Genomic DNA, 6,000 nt, shown 5'->3' with positions numbered 1-6,000 from the left:
CACAAAAACTATACATACAGTTTAACTATATGTAAAAACACGCCATCTTAAGTGGAGATTTTTCAAAACTTTGGTTTCTGTATATTCGTGTGCACAAGTAACGGCAACAACAATGGGAGACTACTGCTTAGTTTACATTTGGTTAGCACTGCTGGGCTGCAAGGATGGAAAATAACTACAAATAAATGACTGATTAGCTACTACTGTTTGTGTTTTTTAGTTACTGCAGCCATAGGAAAATAAGATCACTGCCCACAGTTACAATGTTCTTCTCTGGTATATGACGAATCATTGATGGAGACTTTATCGTCACCTGCTGGCTGGATGCTTGTTTGAGAGTATTTGCGTGTACATGTCCTTGTGTACACAGATAATTTGTAAATCCAAGGTCATGTGGACAGAATTTTATTTTTAAACGGAGGGGGAAACTATGATGTGCGGTGAATCGCTTCATCATAGTGATGAACCCACAGAGATTGTTCACTAACTCCGTACAGATCTCATCAGGCACAGATGGCATTATCGAAACGCATCACTGCTGACCACAATGTGGCTTAAAAAATAAAAACCGAACAAAATCTCTCTTCATTTTCATTGACAAAAAAGGAAATATTACAGACTGTTTTTTTAATCAATGCAGCACTTCCACACCATGTCAGGACAACACCAGCAGCTATATTGAGTGTGTGTGTGTGTGTGTGTGGGTGTGTGTGTGTGTGTGTGTGTGTGTGTGTGGGTGTGTGTGCGTGTGTGTTTGTGCGTGAATTTTGGTTGGTTATATGTAGAGGGGTGCTGACATGAAACTGTGGCAAGTATGTACCGTATGAGAAATGCTCATGTTTCAACTCGATTGTGAGTGTATTTAAAGCAGCAGTAGGAGCTTCAGTGTAAAACTAGTCAAAAGTCATAAACAATCATAAGCAACAGCTTCGTGTGCACCTGACATCTGAGCAGCAAACTGCATTTCAAAATTCAAAAATACATTTCTTTACATGAAGCAACTGATTTTAAAAGGGAGTATACAACGCAATGGAGGCAAAAAATAGATCAATGCAAGCAGATCTTTAATCATCCACTTTTTCCCAGTGGATTTTCCCAACCCACATAGCCATCTGAACCACTAAACTCTAGACTCCCACCACCCTGAAAACTGCATCCTCTGTTAAGCATGGAAAGTTGGCGAAAATCCTTTGAGGGTGGATAGAGGCAGCACTGAGGATGCAGCTAGATGAAGCGGTAATGAATGAACACAGGGCCAAACCATAATCCTCCCTAAGGGGGCGTTTATCAGAGCCAACACATCCTTCAGGAATTGCACATGAACACACACACATAACATGCTGCTGTGATGTACTGAGCGCTGATACAGACCTCGTTTCCATGCTGCTAATGAAATACTGCCCTCCCCATTAGGAAATATAAAGTCAGAACCTTACAAGAACAAACTACAAAGAACTTCCCAGAGCACACTTAAGGCCATTCATTCACTGTTCGCTCCATTTGTCCCTTCTCACTTCTATGCCCTCACTGTGTTACAACCATTATGCAGAAGCAGTAGCAGTAGTAGTAGATGCTGTAGAATGATGTGAGCAAACACAGCACCCACACGGGCCGTCACTCAAACAGGATTCAAACCTAAATCAATGTCTGTGCAACGTGAAAGAAAACAGTCCATTCCACCAGCTATGTGTCAACAGTGCACACACTCACCCAGTGTATGACCTCCTTATCTGCAGAGCCCTCCGCACTGTTAGACGATTCATGGCGCCCGGTGCCAGAATGCATGTCCTAAATGAGCAAAGAAAGGAAGAAGGACTACAGAGATTTACAACAATAAAACAATGGATTCAAGCAGCATGTACCCAGGATTTACCATCCAACGTCTGCTGCTACTTTAAATTTCCAAACTTTAAATGCAAACTGACTTACACAGTTACATGGTTAACATAACTTGGGTCTAGTTTTAGTAGTTTTGTGCATTTTAGTTTAGTAGTTTTTATCAATTTATCAGACTTGACAAAGCTTCACCAGAACCACTGAAGATATTATACATAATATTATACATAATGTCTCACCACTTTTGTGCCCCCCCCCCCCCCCCGCTGTCAAAAAAAAAGACATTCTAAAGAAAAAAAAATAAGTTCATTCGGACTCTCTACCCAGAGTGCACTGGAGGTCGCTTGATTGCAGGCAGGCCGATGGAGAGTACAGTGGTCTCGGGCAGAGTCTGGATCCCCCATCACAAAGGCCATTTGTCTCACAGCACCCTGAGGACACCAATCGGAACATAGGGTCATAGGTTATCCATAGGTAAACCACAGGCACAGGAAGCCCTCACCTTTAACTCACCTCTCACTATACACACTAATCTCTACATGTGACACGAGGTCAAGAGGGCCAGGTGAGGACAAACATCAATCACTGCTGCTAGAATCTGCCCCTGCAACCCTGACTTCAAGTCTCACAGCTGGGACTGCAGTGTACTTGGGTCTGGCACACAAACGTCATGAATATGATAAATGAAGCCGGAGAGACAGAGGATGACATCCACACTGCTGGACAGCAACAACACAGTACTCAGGTTGCCTGTTCTGGACTCAATTAGGGTGTACAGAAACTTTCGCTCAGGACAAATTACTTAATGCTCTCTTTCACTTGCAACAGTGAAAAGAGCTAATCATGAAATACCAAGACATGAAAAGTGTGTGGAGAAGTGTTTGAAACGGTGGCATTACACTCCTGAAACCTGAAATTCTTCTTAAGGACAGAAAAGATACTTTAAAAAGGTTTATCATGGTAAAGTGTAGTTCAGCCATGATGAGAAGTCTCATCAACAAAGTACATGTACACAAGTTCCACATTTCATTTTACTCGAAGATTTCCATGTTAAGCTACTACTAATTTTAGAAGGAAGCTCCACTACATGTATCTGACAGCCTTAGTTACTTTAGGAGTTTATACATTTCTGCATGGTTAAGGATCAAATGACTCAATAATGTATGAAGAAGCTATGATTTCAGATTGCTGCTTACATTCATTCACAATAATAATAATAATCTGGCAACACAGAATGAAAAGTACCACTGGTCGGAGCTTTTATTTTTTAATACTTTCAGTGGAATTCTGCTTAATATGTCTGTATTTTTACTTGACTTCTGAATATTACTGTCTGTGCAATAGCCAGATTGTGCACCATGTGTCCAGTCAAATGTGACTTTTGATCCTTCCTGCATACAAATCACTTAGAGAAAACAACACAAATGATCATCCATTTTCCTAAAGTGACTGACTCAAAACTAAAGTGGTGATTGGAAACTGAGGAAAACAGAGAATTCAATCAAGCCTTCTCTACTGCCACCAAGTGGCCTCTGCACAACTATCAATTAGTGCCATGCAAACACTAAATTACGTGCTACAGCTGATACACTAAACAGATTTATCCTTACTTCAAAAGGTGTCTCAAAGTCCTCCAGGCTGCCTCCGATCATCAGCAGGCCATCAGTGGAGATGCTCTCCCATGGATAGGCCCAGTTCACCCTCTCCAGCAGAGAGCAGTCCACATAAACCTCCAGCCAGAGCGGGGAGACAGCCAGTGACACCTGGTGCCACTGGCCATCACACAGAGAGCCCACCGGGAACCTACATTTGATTGAGGGAGGACAGGTGAGTAAGTGAGGAGACTTTCAGGAAATCAGTGAGTGCTCTCACTAAAGTGGCTAGCTGTACGCAGGAAAATCCGTCTTTATAACAAGTGGGTCTTGTTTTTGGAGTTTTGAGCATTATTTCCTTCATCATGACTCTTGTATGACTGAAGAAGACTTTTGCTTCAAGTTAAAGCTGTCTAATTCTTGGCCATATGAGCTGTTACAAATCTATGCATTCTGGGTAAACTGAGACTCGTCAAACTAGAAAGCATGGCTGGCCAAGGTCACGCAGAGTGTACATGCTGCAGTTTAGCTCAGGGTCAGACGTACTCGTATTCTCTGTGTTGGGTGGAGATGAAGGTGAGTGAATGTGGGCCAAGCCGGAGCTGCAGGTGGATGTGATGCTGGCCGTTTAACAGAGTCACCACACTGCTCTCCTCTGTCTGAGAGCTGCGCAACTCCATCAGCATGCTGAACTCATCAGAAAAACTGCAGGAGAGGCGCACAAACACAGACACACATATGAAGAACACACTTGTGACATGCATGCCTGTAAACACAGAGACAGACATACACATATGCAGATGTTAGGTTTTGAAAAACAAATGAACAAATTTCAAAAGACCCAATTAAAAGGACTTCATAGTACATTTCTGTCGAGTCAATACCTGATGAGCCAAGCTGAGCATAAAGACTGGAGACAGGGGAATCAACTAACCTGGCTCTGTCCAAATGTCATAAATACACCTGCCAACCCTGCACCTATTATTTCAATTAGAAATCAACTGCCAATTCATTTCTGCAATCACTCATTCAGTATTCAATTAAAAATTTCCCAGAACCCAAGGTGATGTCTTGAAATTGTTTTTGTCCCACCGGCACTCTAAAGATATTCAGTCTGCTATAAGACAAGGAAAAGCAGTCAATCCTCATATTTGAGAAGCTAAAACTATCAAGTCTTTACCTCATCTTTAAAATAAGTGAAAGTGAATTTTGTTTAAACATTATTGGCAATATGGTTAATCTGTACACAAATAAAAGTAAAAAAGACAAACAAGATATGACATGTTAATTAATAAATATGAGAGGTGTATTCTTTAACTAGCCATTTCCCCCTTCTCCCAGTCTTTATGCTAAGCTAGGCTAAACACATCCTAACTCCAGCTCATTACTTCACACACAGACATGAGGGTGATGCCAACCTTCTCATCTTTCTCTTAAAAAGAAAGTGAATATTCATATTTCCCAAAGCTATTCCTTTAGATTTTGCATTCTCATCATCGCTGACACACACATAGAGGCCAAACTCAGTGTTCATCTGTGAAGCAAAGAAACAAAAGGGAATATAACAGTACCTTTGTCCAAACGCCTGCTGTGTGGCCATCATAAGACTGCCATAACGGCCAATTTGGAGAGTTGGACACCTCAGACTGTCCACTGACAGGGACACACCAGTGGCGTTGACCAACATCTGGGAGAAACGCTGCAACAAGTCCACGTCCTCTGCTGAGGCACCAAAAAAACACTGTGAAGTGGTAACTGGTGAATTCAGCTGAGCTGCTGATCAGCTCAAGACACGAGCTAAAAATGAGGATGCTAGACTCAAAGGTTGATGTTGAGAGTGTAGATGCATATAATCATTGTTTGTTGTTGTATGAGCTAAAAAATACCACATTCTGCAGCCTTGCCATGAGTTCATCTCCTGACCCCCAGCCCCTGACCCCACCATTGAACATCTCTTACATGCCACTGCAGAGCTGACGCAGTCATTCACCATGGTATGGCAGTGAAATCCAATACCCACAGTCGGGGTTAATGAAGTCTTAACGGCCTCCATTCATTTCTCAGTGAATGAGCTGGAGCTCAGCAGTACTATAACAGCCATGGAGAAAGGAAACACATGCGCAGCCACTGCTGAGGAACTCTTCACTAACAGTAAGCGGGTCTCCAGGACCAACAGCATAACTGCATCCACACGCTGTGTAGTTTCACTAATGGTGGTGAACATATGGAGACAACATGTTCATCAGTCATATCGGTGTCTCTGTCTGATGTGATGTGTGACCTTTCAGCTTTCTAATCCCCAGTTGTTGCCAGCAACATAGAAAATGAAGCAAACTGTGGGAAATTCCTGAGAGAGGAAAACTAATGACACATTTGTGATGAGTTGAGAGAACATCTGCAGAGCTTTTGTCCCCACTCCTGAAGATACTCTCCTCTAGTTTCATGGTGGTGTTGTGTAACAGTTCAGCTAGTGAAAGATCAACAGATATATGTACAAAGCTGGCAGAAATGAGACAGACTGGAGCTAATTTAAATTAATGACCTACTGATCATGAAGCTCAACCAGCTCATG

This window comes from Chaetodon auriga, chromosome 5 (genome assembly GCF_051107435.1).
Source record: "Chaetodon auriga isolate fChaAug3 chromosome 5, fChaAug3.hap1, whole genome shotgun sequence".
In the NCBI taxonomy this organism is placed as follows: Eukaryota; Metazoa; Chordata; class Actinopteri; order Chaetodontiformes; family Chaetodontidae; genus Chaetodon; species Chaetodon auriga.
Note: the sequence above shows the minus strand (reverse complement) of the source record.